Source organism: Schistocerca nitens, chromosome 1 (assembly GCF_023898315.1).
Source record: "Schistocerca nitens isolate TAMUIC-IGC-003100 chromosome 1, iqSchNite1.1, whole genome shotgun sequence".
Lineage (NCBI taxonomy): Eukaryota > Metazoa > Arthropoda > Insecta > Orthoptera > Acrididae > Schistocerca > Schistocerca nitens.
The window spans coordinates 141,518,795-141,538,534 of record NC_064614.1 but is presented as its reverse complement, the minus strand read 5'-3'; the positions used below and the strand labels follow the sequence as shown (position 1 = coordinate 141,538,534).

At 49.0% G+C, this 19,740-nt stretch overlaps 1 protein-coding gene across 1 annotated transcript in view; it reads left to right on the top strand.

Moving 5' to 3' along the window:
- The window catches only part of LOC126243458 (dnaJ homolog subfamily C member 8), an 85,231-nt gene that overhangs the window by 2,806 nt on the left and 62,685 nt on the right, over positions 1-19,740 (top strand). The window lies entirely within an intron of this gene.

Sequence of the window (19,740 nt, the reverse complement as noted above, 5' to 3'; positions counted from 1 at the left end):
TCATCACACACGACAACACCCTTGCGTTGCGGGTCAGAGCCGACGCGTGGGGTCGGACGCTTCTGTCGGCCCTGTGGTGTTTTGGTAACTTGAAAGATCTCTCATATGATTGTGGAAGCTTCAAAAAGGAAGTGTATACATATCATTTGTTATGATCTGGTGTTGATATAAACCAAATCTGACTGTTCAGTAGCGGATACCAGGGTGGCTGACTTTATGGGTTTTTAGGACAAAATCTTTGAATTTTGTGGAAAGACTTCGATTGGATTGTGACTCAAGTTTTGAATACATAGAGCTCAGAGTTGAGACAATCAGTCATTTGAGACTATATCAAGTGGCTCATTATTGAAGTGTTTGGACTATGCAAAAAATCGGCCAGATCTCTACACTGAATCCAGGTTTTAATTCAGCTGGAGTGAAACATAGGGTATCATTTTAAATGCAGGTCTTTTGAATCTTAAGACTGCAGCTGCATTTGATATCCCATTGGAGAAAGCCAGTGTGTGTTTGAAGAATTTAAATTTGAAAGGCCCAAATATCTCACAGCCAAGAAAAATACCTATGAGAATGAAACGTCATCTTTTGCTAAGAATTGTCTCATGAATGAAGATTTATGAAAGATATGTTTGAAATTCTTGTTCTTCTGAATCAGACTGATCCATGGTCTAGCAAAGAGAACCTAAGGCAACTATTCCATCTTGAATATACTAATTACATCCTCCCAGACATTTAGAATAGTTCCTTGGAGTACAAACAGCATACTTTAACCTTGACAGGCTTTGAGCACAAACCAAAATGCTCAAACCATTATGAACAGGGCACCACCATGTAGGGTAGCCTCAATCATACAACTTATTGCTGAATGTGGTAGGGTTAAAGAACATTTCTTGGAAGCTATTTGACTACCCAGTCTGTCACTTCCAGTATTGTCAGCATCTCTAAGAGATTACTTGGTGCTTTACGTCTACTTAAAACTACTTCAAATCAACAATGACAGTCAAGACTCATCCATCCACTCTCTTATGTTAAGCGAGACAAGGCTGGGAAAATCATTTTTGTGGATGTCATTAAAGAATTGTTTTCAAAATATTGGAAAGAGAGACTGTTGGTCTACCAAATGTAAATGAAATGAAGCTCACGGATCAAAAACACTCCTAGCTGCACCATGGTTCCTTGTGGTTTCACGTACTGAAGATGGTCAGACATTTGCTACAGTAAATCTGTTTGTTATCCAGAAAGGTGTTGATGCAGTTGCTGGCCCTGTGAAATCCTGCTCTAGTTCACACAATGGCACTTTTCTTTTGGACAGTACTTTTGATTCCCAAGCACAGCTGCTTGCAGCTTTGCTCCTCCACAGCTATTCTGTCCATGTCGTGGCTCAGAATGCTGAATTCTTCATATGGTGTTATTTACACTATGCTGCTCGATGGTCTGACTGAGGCAGAAATCCAAACATACCTCTCTGATCAGCTTTCATTGCAGTCCATCAGGTTGTGAAAAAGGTAGATGCAGCCTTAGTGCCACAAGCACTCTTTTTCTCATTTTTTGATAGTGATGTTTCCATCAAAGATCAGAGCAGGTTATGAAGTTATCACAATCACACCGTACATTCCAAACCTGATTCACTGCTACCAGTGTCTTCTTTTCAACGACATTGGAATGTTCTATTGACACTCTGCCAAATGTGTAACCTGTAGTAGGGACGCTCAAGAGGGAGATTGTTCGCCACCTCCTCTCCGCTGTATCAACTGCAATGCTGACCATGCTGGTGTCTCTCAAGATTGTTCCATGTATCTTGGTAAGTAGGCTTTCCAGGCGACCCAGGTGAAGGAAAAAGTGCCTTACCTAATCGCTCGTAAGCTGTTGGCTGGTGGCAACCCAGTGTTCTACCATTTGGCACTTCCTTCATCTCGCCCCATGAAGGACATGGCCACGCAGACCTGCGACCTCAAATTCATCACCACAGTGGCAAAATCATCCAGTGTCACGGTAGCATTCCCGTCTCCTCTTCCAGCTGTGCAACAGCCACCAAACTTTCGCCTCATGGAGTGACGCCACCAGCTACACAACCGACAGGTGGAAAAGACAGAAGAAATACTCCTGCGATGACTTCCTATGTCCCTCCAGCCAACAAACATGAGTCTGGTAAGGCTCCAAAAAGTCAAACAAAGGCAAATGGTCTTCCCCTTTGGCAGCTCGGAGATCCTCTTAGACTGTGACACCCTGGCCCCGACTGACCTCTGTGTCTCTGGTGCACACCACCAGCTGTTTCTCTGCACTGGACTTCGCAGACCGACAGAAGGAGAATGCCGATGCCTTTGTAGATCTTATGGAGCAGGATTCTTCAGCCTCTGTGCCCTGTAGCAGTGAATCTTCAAAAGCAGCACTCGGCAGCCGCCAAGGTGACACCCCGTCATTTTTTCCCTTCTCCCCATTGCTTGTCATGACACTCCTCCAGAGGAACACGGGTGGCTTCAACCCAACAGAGGACTTACGGCTGCTCTTACAATCGCAGCATCTGCTTGTTCTTTGGCTCTAGGAAACAAAATTGTGTTCTCACAACCGCTTTGACCTCTCGCGTTTCTTCCCCGTATGCATTGAATCCCCCACCCCTTCACACCCCTCACCCCCTCACCACCTTCCTCCCAAGGATAGCATTCCATCTCGTGGGGGAGTTATGCTGCTCATCCGGGATGACATTCATAATCAACCCATCTCCCTGACTGCTCGGCTTCAAGCTGTTGGAGTCCGAATTTTCCTTCCTCACTTTACCTTTTCCATCCCTCCGTCGTTCGATGTCATCAGGGCAGACTTCCTCCAGATTATTGGGCAGCTCCCTGACCCCTTTCTGCATCTCGGTGACTTTAATGCACACCATTCCTTATTGTGTTCTCCCAGAACCTGTCTGAGATGGGCCCTCTTGGCTGACCTCAATCACCTTAACCCCATCTGCCTTAACATGGGAGCACCCATGTTCCTTTCACACACACACACACACACACACACACACACACACACACACACACACACACACACACACACACACACACCTATACACCTATTCCCATTTGGACTTATCCTTCTGCAATGCGCAACTTGCCCATTGTCTCGAGTGATCCGTTTTCTCTGACGTGTACTCGAACGATCATTTCGCGTGTGCTATCCATTTGCTGACTCCTACCCAACCTACGTGCATGCCCAAATGGCAGCTTTGTAAGGCCAACTGATGGCTTTACTCCTCCCTGCCGAGCTTCAGCGGACAGAAACTTTCGTGTTCCTCCCACATGTCTTACCTACCCACCCGCTGTACGCAGTCCCTCATTGTCCCACGTGCCCCCCCCCCCCCCCGCCCCCTCCTGCGGGTCTGGGGGTTACAATAGGCCTGCGGTATTCCTGCTTGTCGTACGAGGTGACTAAAAGGAGTTTCACACGTTTCGGCCTTTATGTGACAGTCCCCTGTAGGGTTTGACCTCCATTCTTCAAAATTTTCACAAAGAGCAAGCCAATTGGGCAGGTGCACCTTACAAGGTGCATCGTGTCCATCGTGAATTGAGATCTTCAGCCCACTTGCTTGTTGTCGCATTGCCGTCCTGCCCATTCTCCATCTCTTGGGCGAGGGCACCTTCCTGGCTGCGTTTTCTACCAGGCACTGTGTAGTGTTGATTTCTGTGTCGACAATGACCATGGACTTCCTTGCACATGATATTCAGCACGGTAGCCAGTCCATTGTGATGGGGCCGCCGTGTACCCTGTTGGTTGTAGCCCCCTGACCACACAGGGACTGCTCTGCTGATGCCTGAACCATTAACTCCCCATGTATGCCAAGGGCTAGATGCCCATCCCCCTGGGGCATCAGGGCTCCCAGCAATGGCCATCCTGCCAGCTGGCCTTTGCTGCGGCTGGGTGGCGCCCGTGGGGAGGTCCCCTGGTCGGAGTGGGTGGCATCAGAGTGGTTGTCACGCGGAGAAGTGTAGTCCATCTCTTGCGGGGGGTGAAACACCAGCAGTCTCTTAGCGATCACGAGTTCAATTCAACACACAGACGTACGACCCCAAATCATTCCCCCTCCCTGGCCACACCATGGGAGGAACATCAGGCTAAGGATGGTAGCGGATCTTATTTGCCCCGGTACCTTGTATGATTGAGAGCTGATGGGGAATCTTTCATGACGATGAAGCCTCGGTTTTTTGTTGACAATTTAGAGGACAAGTTCGGGGAGGTGGAGGGCTTGTCCAAACTGAGATCTGGCTCAGTCTTGATCAAAACAGCATCCTCTGCCCAGTCACAGGAGTTACTCACTTGTGACAAGCTGGGGTATGTTTCTGTAACCATAACACCCCATAAGAGCTTAAACATGATCCAGGGTATCATATTTCACAGAGACCTTCTTTTGCAGTCAGACGATGCGCTGCGCGCTAATTTAGAGTGGCAAGGTGTACATTTCGTCCGGCAAGTCCACCAGGGTCCGAAGGATAATCAGGTTGCCACCGGTGACTTCATCTTGGCCTTTGAGGGTGATACATTGCCCGAGAAGGTCAAGGTGACGGTCTACCAGTGTGATGTAAAGCCCTGCATCCCTCCCCCAATGCGGTGCTTTAAATGCTGACTGCAGGATTCTCCAGAGAGAAAGGAAAATCATGGAGTACAAGGCCATGGACAGACTGACCTACACTGAGGCTAAGAGGAAATTTGAACGCCTGCAACCTGTGCGCATGTCATTGTTTTACGCCGCCGCTACAACACTTCTGGCACCATCAGCTCCACCAAACCAGGTCACCTCTCAGAGCCGGAAGACTACACCTGCACCCTTGATGATGGGCGCATTTCCCTCCTTGTTGCTCCTGCACCACCTACTTCAGCAGCAACACCCCCCAACCATGGGGACATCCGTCCCCACTTCTAAGGCGGAGAGGCAGTCTTCTTTGGCTTCTCTTGCTAGGAACGGGTCCCTTGGGTCACTCCCTTCCCAGGTTTCTTCTAGTGGGAAAGATGACAGCCGCCAGTGGCTGAAGAGCCCAAAAGCAGCTGGTCGTAGGGCTTCACGGTCCTCCTCAGTCCTGGAGACTGAATCAAAGAAACCCTCCCAGCTAGAGAAACCAAAGGAACAGCACGAGGAATCGAATAAGAAGACCCCCAAGAACAAGGAAATTGCGGTGGCATCCACACCACTGCTACCTACAAGTTCTGTGGCTGAGGATGGGGTGGAGATTTTGGCGTCCACTGAGGACCTAGATCTCGCCAGACCCTCAGACGCAATGGATAGAGACTGCTCAGGCAATAAATCAGTGGCAGCAGGTGTCTCTGAGGTGTAAACTGCCTCATTGAATGTTCCGTGCCTTCCCAGTCTCATGATGTCATCCTCCAGTGGAATTGCGGCGGTTTTTTCTACTGCCTGGCTGAGCTAAGGCAACTGTTAAACTTTACATCTGCTATCTGCATTGTTCTCCAGGAAACCTGGTTCCCAGCAATGCGGACCCCTGCCCTCCGCAGCTATAAGGGATATTACAGCAACCATAGCGACTATAATAGAGTGTCAGGTGGAGTTTGCCTTTGTCCTAAACTCGATCTGTAGTGAACATGTGCCCCTTCAAACTCTTCTTGAAGCTGTGGCTGTCAGAGTAAGGACGACGCAGGAAATATCTGTTTGCAATGTATGTCTTCCTCCAGATGGTGCAATAGCCCTGAATGTGTTAGCTGCACTGATTGATCAACTCCGTAAACCTTTCCTACTTTTGGGAGATTGTAATGCCCATAACTCCTTGTGGCGTGGCACTGTACTTGCTGGCAGGGGCAGAGATGTCGAAACTTTACTGTCGCAATTCGACCTCTGCCTCTTAAATACTGGGGCTGCCACACATTTCAATGTGGCTCATGGTACTTACTCGGCCATTGATTTATCAATTTGCAGCCCAGGACTTCTCCTATCTATCCACTGAAGAGCTCATGATGACCTGTGTGGTAGTGACCACTTCCCCATCTACCTATCACTGCCCCAGCCTCAGGTATACAGATGCCTGCCCAGATGGGCTTTGAACAAGGCGGACTGGGGAACTTTCACCTCTGCTGTCACTGCTGAATCTCCCCCACACGGTAACATTGATGTGATGGTTCAGCAGGTGACTAGCACAATTGTTTCTGTGGCAGAAAACGCTATCCCTTGCTCTTTAGGGTGCCCGAGGCGTAAGGCAGTCCCTTGGTGGTCACCGGAAGTCGCTGAAGCAATTGAGGAGTGTCGGCAAACACTACAGCGGCATAAGCGACACCCTTCCCTGTAGCACTTCATAGCCTTTAAACAGCTCCATGCCCGTGTTTGCTACCTTATCAAACAATGGAAGAAGGACTGTTGGGAGAGATATATCTCCACCTTTGGGTGCCACACGTCACCTTCCCAAGTCTGGGCAAAGATCAAATGTCTTTTCGGGTACCAGGCCCCAACAGCTGTACCCGGTGTTACCATAAATAGTAAGTTATGTACCTTCACAAACGTGATTGCTGAGCACTTTGCTCTGTTCTCTGCGTTGGAGAATTACCCCCAAGCCTTTCGCTCACTCAAACGTCCTCTCATTCACTACCCGCTGCAGTGAATCCTATAATGCCCCATTGGCAGAGTGAGCTCCTTAGAGCCCTTGCACATTGCCCCGACACAGCTCCTGGGCCTGATCGCATCCACAGCCACATGATTAAACATCTCTCATCTCATTACCAGTGACAACTTCTCGTCACCTTCAACCGGATCTGGTGTGATGGTGTCTTTCCATCGCAGTGGCGGGAGAACACCATCATTCAGGTGCTCGAACCCGGTAAAAACCCGCTTGATGTGGATAACTGTCGGCCTATCAGCCTCACCAATGTTCTTTGCAAGCTGCTGGAACGTATGGTATGTCGGTGGTTGGGTTGGGTCCTGGAGTCACGTGGCTTGCTGGATCCATGTCAGGGTAGCTTCCGCCAGGGTAGCTCTACCACTGATAATCTTGTGTCCATTGAGTCCGCTAGCGGAACAGCCTTTTCCAGACAGCAACACCTGATTGCCATCGATTTTGACTTACGTAAAGCATACCACACATCTTAGCGACATCACATCGTATCCTTGCCACATAGTATGAGTGGTGTCTCTGGGGGCCACTCCCAATTTTTATCGAAACTTCCTGTTGCTCTGTGCTTTTGTGTCCAAGTTGGTGACTCCCATAGTTCCATCCATATCCAGGAGAATTGAGTCCTGCAGGGCTCTGTGTTGAGTGCCTCTATTTTCAGTGGCCATTAACGGTCTAGCAGCAGCTGTCGGGCCCTCTGTCTCATCCTTCTCTGTATGCAGACGACTTCTGCATTTCGTACTGCTGCTCCAGTACCGTTGTTGCTGAGCTGTGCCTCCAGGGAGCCATCCACAAGGCACAGTCATGGGCTCTAGCCCACGGCTTCCAGTTTTCATCCGCAAAGTCGTGTCTCATACACTTCTGTCAGTGTCGTGCCGTTCACCTGGAACCCGCACTTTCCCTTAATGATGCTCCACTCACTGTAGTGGAGACATATCAATTCCTAGGACTGGTTTTTGATGCTCGATTGACTTGGCTCCCTCATCTTCATCAGGTTAAGCAGAAATGCTGGCAGCACTTCAATGCCCTCAGTTGCCTGAGCAACACCAATGGGGATGCAGATCGCAGTACGCTGCTACAGTTCTACAGAGCCCTTGTCCAATCCCGAATTGACTATGGGAGAGTGTGGTTTACGGTTCGGCAGCACCTTCAGCATTGCGTTTACTCAACCCTGTGCACCACTGTGGGGTTCAGTTAGCGACAGGAGCTTTTAGGACGAGTCCGATGACCAGCGTACTGATGGAGGCTGGTATCCCTCCACTGCAGATCAGACGTGCGCAACTGCTCGCCAGTTATGCAGCACACATTCATAGTTCCCTGAGCATCCTAATTACCGTCTCCTTTTCCTGCCCGCGGCAGTCCATCTCCCGCATCGGCAGCCCAGATCGGGGCTAACGATTGCAGTTCGCGTGTGGCCCCTTCTCGCTGAACTGTATGCCTTCCTTTTACCACCTCTACTTGGGGTCCATTCACGTACACCTCCATGGTGTACACCTCGGCTGCAGCTTCGTCTGGACCTTTTGCATGGCCCTAAGGACTTCGTTAACTCCACCGCACTCCGCTGTCACTTCCTCTTGATTCTTGACATGTTCTGGGGCTCTGAAGTGGTTTACATCGATGGCTCAATGACTGATGATCATGTAGGCTTCAAATATGTTCATGGAGGACGTATTCAGCAGCACTCCTTGCCAGTTGGCTGCAGTGTTTTCACTGCAGAGCTGGCGGCCATATCTCGTGCTCTTGAGTACATCTGCTCGTGCCCTGGCATTGAGCAACCTACAAGCTATCGACCAGTGCTACCCTCGCCACACTCTGGTAGCTTCCATTCAGGAGTCCATCTATGCCCTGGAACAGTCCTGCCGTTCCGTGGTGTTTGTGTGGACCCCAGGACACTTCGGAATCCCCAACAACAAACTTGCTGACTGGCTGGTCAAACAGGCAATGCGGAAACTGTTTCTGGAGATAGGCATCTCTGAAGCTGACCTGCAGTCTGTCTTACACCACAGGGTTTTCCGGCTTTAGGAGATGGAATAGCATAACAGTACGCACAACAAACTGCATGTCATTAAGGAGACTGTGAATGTGTGGAAGTCTTCCATGCGGGCCTCTCGCAGGAAATCAGTTGTTCTCTACCGGCTCCGCTTTAGCCATACGTGGTTAACGCACGGTTACCTACTCCGTCGCGAGGACCCACCTCAGTGTTGCTGTAGCTCCTCTTGCTGGACTGCCCGCTTTTAGCCGCTCTGCGACAGACTTTTAACTTTCCCAGCACCCTGCCTTCGGTGTTGAGCGACAGTGCCTCCACAGCAGCTTTAGTTTTACGTTTTATCCATGAGAGTGGGTTTTATACTTCTATGTAGGTTTTAGTGCATGTCCTTTGTCCCTCTGTGTCTTCCACCCTAGTGCTTTTAGGGTGGAGGTTTCAATGTGTTGCAGAGTGGCTGGCTTTCCCTTTTTGCTCGTGGTTGGCCAGCCACTGTAATCTGCTTTCATGTTTTACTCTCTTCTGTTTCTAGTTTCTCTCTGTTGTTTTCTTGTCCTCTTTCATTCCTTTTAGTGTTCGTTGCCTTACTTTCGTTCTTGTAGCTTTTCCTTTCTTTCCGTTTTGTGTTATATGTTTCATCCGTTTTATTCTCACACTTGTTGTGGCATTGTTTTATTAGGAACAAGTGACTGATGACCTCGTAGTTTGGTCCCTTCTCCCGCCTTTAAAACAACCAACCAATTGTACGTGTCCTCAGTGGTACTTCCTGGGAAGTGGATCGGGCAACCCTCCTCCATTTGTACCAGTCCCTTGTCTGTTTGAAACTAGACTATGGGTGTTTCATTTATGCAATTGCATGTCCATCTTATGCCGTTCAATACAATCCACACCGTGGCATCCATTTGACCACCGGCACCTTTTACACTATCTGGTTGAGCGTCTGTATGCAGAAGCTGCAGAACTACTGCTGTCATACTGCCGTGACTTCCTCCTCAGTAGATATGAACGCTTCATGTCTGCCATGCCTGGGCACCCTTCCTATGCCTCCTCCTTAGACGACTCCTTTGATCGCCAGTATGGGGCACATGCCTCTTCTCTGTTACCTCGTGGAGCTCGTTTTCGGCTCTTGCTCCTGCAGCTTAACTTCACGCTAACTGCCACTTTCCTAATGTGTTTGAACCCTTCACAACCTTGGCTTCATACAGTGGCCCATCTTCACCTCGTCCTTCATTCACTTCCTAAGGACACTACTCCAACTTCGCTCTATCGCCATAAGTTTAAAGACCTGCGCAATAGTACTTTTGCATACACCAATTGCTCTTAGACTGACCGTGGTGTCTGGTGTGGTTGTGTCATTGGCACTGCTTCCACAACACTGCTCAGTATTTACAGCAGAACTCTTCACCCTGTATCAGGCACACAGTACATCCAGAAACACGGACTTTTCAATTGCGTCATCTGCTCAGACTTTCTGTGCCCCTCAGAGCCTCTGTGTGCTGTACACTGTCCATCCCTTAACACAACGGGTCCAGGAAAGTTGTCACTTGCTCATTCTTGATGGAGTCACTGTGATGTTTAAATGGTTTCTTGGTCATATTGGTCTGACAGGAAAAGAGGCTGTTGATGCTGCTGCCAAGGCTGCAGTCCTGGTACCTCGGCCAACTAGTTCTTCCATTCCCTCTCTGCGTTTCCGTCTGTCAGCAGGTGCTGTCACTTTGGCATCACCACTGGTCTACAGTTCATAGGAACAAGCTCTGGGAAATCAAACCTCTTTCATCGGCTTGGACAACCTCCTCTCGGCCCTCTCACTGTGAGTAAATCATTTTAGGTGCGTTGCATATTGGGCACTGTCTTTTTAGCCATTGCCATTTAAGTGTTGCTCCCCCACCACTTTGTGATTGCCCTCAACCTTTGATGGTTTTGACGGAATGCCCTTTTTTAACTACTTACTTTCCGGTTTATGTTTACCGTCGGAGTTATCGGCCATTTAGCGAATGACGCGCAGGCTGTTGACCGCATTTTACTCCATATCTGTCGTAGCAATATGGCAAGAGACATTTAATCTTTAGTTCAGAACATCTGTGTCTCAGTGACATATTCTATGAACATTTTCCAAGTAACAGTTTTTTGCCGTCTTTCCTTCCATCGATTTTAGTGTGTAGCCACTTTCAACTGCTTTTTTGTCTTTGTTTTCTATGGTTCTGACATGTGCGCATATGACCCTAGTCGGTTCTATACCCTAAAAAAAAAAAAAAAAAACAACCAGACTAATAGAGAACTTTGAATGTTAATAAGTTTATTTCTCAGAGATGTAGTTGGGGAACTTTGACCTGTCTGTGATATCTTGTCAACAACAAAAGATATATGGGAATCAAACTGCATGAAAAAAGTAAAGACCTGCCGATTAATGGTGTTTATTTTTATTACAACCTTTTTTTACAAGCGATTGAAAAAAAGACGCTCAGTGGGGAAGATGCAGCTTTGGCCAATTCAGCCCATATAGCTAACAGAAACGCTTGACTCGGACATCAAAGACCATACTTCTGGGTAAAAAAGTGTTCAAGTCTCTTCCAGTTTGCTTCCAGTTGAACAAATAAGACAAGATTAAAGCATTTTGTGAGAATGTTTTTGACAATGTGAGAACTTTGGTTGAAATCGTGAAAACAAAGAAGTTCTTGGGTGAATCTGATCACTCCTGGTTAACAAAAACTGTTTCTTCACTATTTTTTCTAAAGTTGAATGGCCCACTGCTGACTCATTTTGATATTTCAAAATACATGGAATCTTGGCCGCTTTGTGGACAGCACTCTGCTGTGGACACCAAGCACAAAGTGGGAGGGGGAGAAGAAATATACAACGAGAACCTTTCAGAGCTTTGGGCAATTTTATAAACACTAAGTTACAACAGCTAAGATTTTACCTTTTTGAGTACATTATAGTTCAAATTAACACCTGTTCCTGTTACTGTAATTTCTTTTTCTAAAAAATCATAAACTCAGAAATAATATTGTTCTTAATTAAACATCTAATAAAAGATTGTTGATGTACAGAGGAGCTTCCGTAGCAGTACAAATGTAGTATACAGTTTTAAAATGCTCAGAAAAACATTAAAATGTTCATTAGGACACTAAAGATGTAGCCAAAGATTGTTTCATTAAAACCTGGCTGCATGAACAATGTCTCTAAACTTGGAGGCAATAGTGATTCTGCAATTGAAACCCAGCAAGGATCTTCCTAGATACAGATGTACAAAATGCACAGTTGCTTCTAGTGTGATAATCTGATTATACCACAGGTGGCCATATGAGAATTTTTCCTACATCGAATTCACTATGTTGGTGTACTGTTTGGCCTGGAACAGAATGTACTGTTTGTCTTCACAAATGTGGGTTGACAAGTGCATTGCCTCAATTCTTGTTCAGTCCATCCTGGGGAGCATTACTCCTACAATTCCCCCCTTTGGGTCCGGGGTAAGAATAGGCCCGAGGTATTCCTGCCTGTCGTCAGAGGCGACTAAAAGGAGTTTCAACCGTTTCGACCTTCCATGTGATGGTCCCCCATGGGGTTTGACCTCCATTTTTCAAAATTCTACAGAAGTACGAGCCTTTTGGGGAAGGACGCCTTACGTGGTGTCTCACTGGTCCTCAGTGCACTAAGACCTTGGCTCTCAGCGTTGTAACGGCGTTGTAACCACACCCACTATTCCTCAAATTGGGCCTAAACGCCTGATGGGTTGCACAAGTTACGCCCATAGTGCGTCCCCATCTGCACCTACTATCATGATGGACTTTCCATGGCACCCGAAATCCAGCAAGGTAGCCAGCCCGTTGTGGTGAAGTCGTCATGTACCCTCTAGGTTGTAGCCCCCTGACAACACAGGGATCGTACTGCCGATACCTGAGCTGCACCCTCCCCACGTTGGCCAAGGAGTAGATGCCCGTCTCCTTGGGGCATCAGTACTCCCGGCAACGGTCATCCTGCCAGGTGGCACTTGCTGAGGCTGGGTGGCGCCCGTGGGGAGAGCCCCTGGTCGGAGTGGGTGGTATTGGGGTGGACGTTTTGCAGATGAAACGTCAACATGTATCGGGTCGCTCTGCGGCCGAGTCTTTTAAAAAGAAAGGTACTGTCTCTGGTTCTGGTTCTCCTGCCCTTTCCCCCTTGGCCACTCCCTGGGAGGAAGGACAGGCCCGCCGGCTTGGGGCGAAGTGGCGAAGTACTTCCCCCGCTATTTAGTCTGTTCTCGGACCGATGGGGGGTCGTTCGCCACCTCCAAGCCCTTGTTCTTTGTCCAGCACATCGAGGACATCTTCGGGGAAATCGAGGCTCTCAGTAAAATGCGTTCGGGGTCCGTTCTTATAAAGACCACCTCCGCCACTCAGTTGGCGGCGCTCCAGGCGTGCGACCGACTAGGGGACATCCCAGTGTCCATTGTCCCGCATCTGGCACTGAATAGGACGCAGGGGGTTATTTTTCATCGGGACCTACTGCTGCAATCTGATGAGGAGCTCAGGGCCAACCTGGAGCGCCGAGGCGTGCATTTCGTCCGGCGAGTCCAGCGCGACCCCAAAGACCGTCGCATCGACACCGGGGCCTTTATCCTCACCTTCGAGGGGGACGTTCTCCCGGAGAAGGTAAAGGTGATGTGCTACCTGTGCGACGTGCGACCTTACGTCCCGCCTCCTATGCGCTGCTTTCGGTGTTTGCGCTTTGGGCACATGTCGTCACGGTGTGAGGCTGAGCCCCTTTGTGGCGATTGTGGACGTCCTCTTCGTGAGGAACATACATGCACCCCACCACCTCGGTGCGTCAATTGTCCTGGCATCCACTCGCCTAGATCTTTAGACTGCCCCGCGTATCAGATGGAGAAGAAGATTCAAGAATTAAAAATTTGGATCGCCTCTCTTATTCTGAGGCCAGGAAGAAGTATGACCGCCTCCATCCCGTGACGTTGACAACTTCGTTTGCCTCAGTCGTGTCCACTCCTTCCATAGTATCCTCATATCCTCATCCCTATCCTGTCCTCCCTCCACCTCCTCACCCCATCTGGGGTCTATGCCTCCGCCTCCCAAATCCCTCCCTTCCAAATCCTCCTCCCTCGCGGCCCCTGCCCCCTCTGCCCCAGGGGCTACCCTTCCTCCTCCTCCCCCTCCGCTGCCTGAGAAGCGATCCTCTTCTCAGGCGTCCATCAGGGAAATGTTCCGGACCCCGGCTTCCGAGGTCCGGCATTCCAAAACGGACCCCGCGCGTGAGGACCTTCTTCGGGTCCAGCCCACCATCCCCGTGCCTCATCGGACTTCCAAGAAGGCCTCCAAGAAGAAGTCTTTATCCCCCTCTCCACCCCGGCGCGTTTCGTCTGACGCTCCATCCGTGAGTCGCTGCTCCCGGCCATCCTTAGTTTCGCCGGGACGCTCTGCTGCCAGGCGCTCAGCTGGCCTCTCGTCGGCGAATGATGCTGCCCCTCCTACGCAACCCGGAACAGCGGCCGCAGCTGGTGACGACTCGATGGAACAGGATCCGCCTCCCGCCGGTTGTAGCGTTGTTCCCTCAAAACCTGGCCCTCCGCGGCCGTCGAGGCGACCAGCTCTTCACCCGTTTCGTTCCCCCTATTTTCTGACTAGCGATGGCTTTGTTACATTGGAACATAAGAGGTATTCAATCTAATCGGGAGGAATTACAACTGCTCCTCCGCCTGCACTGTCCGCTCGTCCTTGGTCTCCAGGAAACCAAGTTGCACCTAACTGACCGTATTGCTTTTACCCACTATACCTCGGAGCGGTCTGACCTCAGCCCTGTGGATGGTACTCCAGCTCATGGTGGGGTCATGTTGCTCGTTCGGGACGATGTCTATTACCATCCCATCCCATTGACCACCCCACTCCAAGCAATAGCTGTCCGTATTACTCTTTCTGCCTTTACTTTTTCCGTTTGTACCGTCTACACTCCATCGTCATCCGCAGTTAGTCGGGCTGACATGATGCACTTGATTGTTCAGCTTCCTCCGCCGTTTTTATTGTTTGGCGACTTCAATGCCCATCATCCCCTTTGGGGCTCTCCTGCATCCTGTCAGAGAGGCTCCCTCTTGGCAGATGTCTTCAACCATCTCAATCTTGTCTGCCTCAATACTGGCACCCCGACTTTCCTCTCGGACTCTACTCATACCTACTCCCACTTGGACCTCTCGATCTGTTCTACCACTCTTGTCCGTCGGTTCGAGTGGTATGTCCTTTCTGACACCTATTCGAGTGACCACTTCCCCTGTGTCATTCGTCTCCTGCACCACACCCCATCCCCACGTCCTTCGAGCTGGAATATACCGAAAGCTGACTGGGGACTTTACTCCTCCCTGGCGACCTTTCCGGACCACGATTTTCTCAGTTGTGACAGTCAGGTCGAATACCTCACGGCTGTTATCATCAATGCTGCCAAACGTTCAATTCCTCGTACTACCTCTTCTTCAGGTTGCGTTTCCGTCCCCTGGTGGAATGAGGCTTGTAGAGACGCTATCCGTGCTCGACGATGTGCTTTACGCACCTTTCGCCACCATCCTACGTTGGCGAATTGTATTGGATACAAACGACTCCGAGCGCAATGCCGTAGAGTCATCAAAGACAGCAAAAAAGCTTGTTGGGCCTCTTTCACCAGCTCCTTTAACAGTTTTACTCCCTCTTCTGTTGTCTGGGGTGGCCTGCGCCGGCTGTCGGGCATTAAGGCCCACTCCTCGGTACCTGGCCTGACTTCAGGTAATGAGGTCCTTGTTGATCCTGTGGATGTCTCCAACGCCTTCGGCCGCTTTTTCGCGGAAGTTTCAAGCTCCGCCCATTACCACCCTGCCTCCCTTCCCAGGAAAGAGGCAGAAGAGGCTTGGCGACCTTCCTTCCACTCGCTGAATCTGGAAAATTATAATGCCCCCTTTACTATGCGGGAACTCGAACGTGAACTTGCACTGTCCTGGTCCTCTGCTCCGGGGCCAGATGCCATTCACGTTCAGATGCTGGCCCACCTTTCTCCGGCAGGCAAAAGCTTCCTTCTTCGTACCTACAATCGCGTCTGGACCAAAGGTCAAGTTCCCATGCGTTGGCGTGATGCCGTCGTTGTTCCTATACCCAAACCCGGGAAGGATAGACACCTTCCTTCTAGTTACCGCCCCATTTCTCTTACAAGCTGTCTCTGTAAGGTGATGGAGCGCATGGTTAACGCTCGGTTAGTTTGGATTCTTGAATCTCGACGGCTACTTACCAATGTTCAATGCGGCTTTCGTCGCCGCCGCTCCGCTGTTGACCACCTTGTGACCTTGTCGACATTCATCATGAACAACTTTTTGCGAAGGCGCCAAACGGTCGCCGTGTTCTTCGATTTGGAGAAGGCTTATGATACCTGTTGGAGAGGAGGTATCCTCCGCACTATGCACAGGTGGGGTCTACGCGGTCGCCTGCCCCTTTTTATTGATTCCTTTTTAACAGATCGAAAGTTTAGGGTACGTGTGGGTTCCGTATTGTCCGACATCTTCCTCCAGGAGAACGGAGTGCCTCAGGGCTCCGTCTTGAGCGTAGCCCTTTTTGCCATAGCGATCAATCCAATTATGGATTGCATTCCAGCTAATGTCTCAGGCTCTCTTTTTATCGATGACTTCGCGATCTACTGCAGTGCCCAGAGAACATGCCTCCTGGAGCGCTGCCTTCAGCATTGTCTAGACAGCCTATACTCATGGAGTGTGGCAAATGGCTTCCGGTTCTCTGAAGAGAAGATGGTTTGCATCAACTTTTGGCGATATAAAGCGTTCCTTCCGCCATCCTTACATCTCGGTCCCGTTGTTCTCCCATTCGTGGAAAGAACTAAGTTTCTAGGGCTCACACTGGACAGGAAACTTTGTTGGTCTCCACACGTCTCTTATTTGGCTGCCCGTTGTACACGTTCCCTTAATGTCCTCAGAGTTCTTAGTGGTTCATCTTGGGGAGCGGATCGCACTGTCCTGCTTCGCTTGTATCGGTCCATAGTCCGATCAAAGCTGGATTATGGGAGCTTCGTCTACTAGTCTGCTCGGCCATCCCTCTTAGGCCGTCTCAACTCCATCCACCATGGGGGGTTACGTCTTGCGACCGGAGCATTCTACACTAGTCCCGTCGAGAGTCTTTATGTTGAAGCTGCCGAATTACCATCGACCTACCGGCGCGACTTACTGCTTTGTCGGTATGCCTGCCGGCTGTTGTCAATGCCCGACCACCCCTCTTATCAGTCCCTCTTCGCCGATTCTCTCGACCGTCAGTATGGGTTGTACTTGTCTGCCCTGCTGCCCCCTGGAGTCCGCTTTCGTCGCCTGCTTCGACAATTGGATTTTGCCCTCCCTACCACCTTCAGAGAGGGTGAGAGCCCGACACCACCGTGGCTCCAGGCTCCGGTTAATATTTATCTCGACCTCAGCTCGCTCCCGAAGGAGGGTACTCCGGCTGCAGTGTATTGCTCACGGTTTGTCGAACTTCGTGCGCGACTTGCCAGTCACACCTTCATTTACACTGATGGCTCCAAAACTGATGATGGTGTCGGCTGTGCCTTTGTCGACGGGGCCGGCACCTTTAAATACCGGCTCCTCGACCAGTGTTCCAGCTTTACGGCCGAGCTTTTTGCTCTCCATCAGGCCGTTCAGTATGCCCGCCGCCACCGCCATTCATCGTATGTACTCTGCTCTGATTCGCTCAGCGCTCTTCAGAGCCTTGGAGCTCCATATCCGGTCCATCCCTTGGTGCAACAGATCCAGCAGTCCCTCCATTCTTCTGCTGCTGATGGCTCTCCTGTCAGCTTTCTGTGGGTTCCCGGCCATGTAGGAGTGCCTGGGAATGAGGCTGCTGATGCTGCAGCCAAGGCTGCAGTCCTCCTGCCTCGGCTAGCCTCCCATTGTGTCCCGTCATCTGACATTAGTGGGGTTGTTTGTAAGAGGCTTGTGTCTTTGTGGTGGGATACTTGGTCATCACTTCAAGGAAACAAGCTCCGGGCAGTAAAACCATTCCCAACTGATTGTACAACCTCCTCCCGACCATCTCGGCGAGAAGAGGTCCTTCTGACCAGGTTGCGGATTGGGCATTGCCGGTTTAGCCACTGCTACCTGCTCTCCGGTGACCCAGCCCCGCAGTGCCCTTGTGGTCATGCATTAACAGTGCGCCATGTTTTATTGTCGTGTCCCCGTTTTAGTCAATCTCGTGTTGTCCTGTCTCTGCCATCTACTTTACAGGATATTTTAGCTGATGACGCTCGAGCAGCTGCTCGTGTTCTTCGTTTCATTACTTTGACTGGCTTGTCCAAAGACATCTCACTCCTTCACTTATTTTATCTGCATCTTTGTAAGAACTTTCTGATGTCCCTCCCCCCCTCCACCCCCCTTGAGTTTTACTAGATTCTACGTGCTCTAACAATTGTGACTGGGCGCTAATGACCTCAGTAGTTGAGCGCCCTTAACCCCCCCCCCCCAAAAAAAAAAAAAAAAAAAAAAAAAAAACCCTCCTACAATTAAGTCACTAATGCCCCATCAGACCTATGAGATTTTAGTGTGTTAAGAGTTAGTCAGTCCAAATACATTACCATTATGATTTTACAGTAGTTCCATTATTCGTTGCACAGAAAAACAGGGCGATGACTTGGTGTGTCATTACCCATAACATCTCTTGCCTCTTGGGAGGTAGTGTTGGCATTGGTGTGTGTTTGGAATTGTTGGCTCTCCTTTCAGATTTGGTTTTTGGGGGGAGGGGGTGGCAGTGAGCCTTCCTCACACTCGTAAGAATTGACACTGCCAGGTGGTGCAAAAAATTTGACATGTGAAAACTGTTTCATGTAATCACTCTTTTAATTGTTCATCCTTGCCGTTCATTCTTACCAGCCTTGTGAGGAAAGGTTTCCACATTCAGTTTTAATTGCGCATGCTAATATTCAGTAAGGGCACTTAGGACCATGTTGTTTAGGACCTCATTTTAACTTTATGATAATTCCAAATAAAGAATTGATATTCAAATGTAAAATCTTTTTGGAATGTAATTAATGCAGTGTTCACTTGTCAGTTCCTTCACACCTGCCACTGGCCAGCCTGCTCAAGGTTTTCTCATGTTTCACTTGTAACTTAAATGAGTTTATAATAGGTGTCAGTGTTCGTGGCTCCTATGGTAACATCTGCAGACAGAATTCGTAATTCTGAAATCGTTAATGTTCTAAAGTAGCTGTTGGACAAATTTCCTCCTTGAAACATTTTGCAATGGCAAGCACCATCCTTTCATGTCGATGAAATCACCACAGTTGCACTGCCATACATAAGCATTATGGATCTTGTCTTTGTAAACGTGCGCAATCAAGATCTCTGTGGAAAGACATGAGGATGTCTAGAAGGACGGAAATTCACAGTTGAACGGCTCACATAGATAAAAGCTGTAAAATAATGATGAGTGGTTACATCTTTCACAAGAAATAAGGAATGTGTTCTAAAATAGAAAAAGAATAGAATATTCAAGTTTCAACAGTTAATGCTTTCAGCCTGAAGGTTGGTTTGAGCAGGGCAGTGCTTTTAGACATTGTCCTATGCTGTTGGTTTCTTCTTACCTTTGAACTGACTTATTCAGCCAGTTATCTACATCTGGATACATTTTCTACAAGCTGTCTTATGGTGCTTGGGGATGGATACCTTGAACCACTACTACACATTTCCTTTCGCAGTCCACTAATGAGGGAAAAACACTATCTACACACGTCTGTATGAACCCTACTTTCTCCTATCTTTGTGGTCCTCACGTGAAATCTACGTTGGCAGCAGTAGAAATGCCCTGCAGTCAGCTTAAAATGCCAGTTCTCTAAATTTTCTCAGCAGTGTTTCACAAACAGAATGTAGTCATCACTTCAGAGATTACCTTTTGAGTTCTTGAAACATATCTGTAGTACCCAAGTGTCGGTCAAATCTAATGGTCCAGCTCTGAATAGCTTCAAAGTCTTCCTTTAATCACCTTTGGTATGGATCCCAGACACTAGCATTACTCAAAAATGGGTCACACTGGTGTTCTATATGTGGTCTCCTTTTTCTGTGCAACAAATGCCAAAGATTGCTGCTTACTCTGCTAGTCAGTTCAAGTATGTATATAGAGAATCTATATCTACATCCATACTCCCGCCGGGCTCAAGGTTCTTTCATGAGTTTGT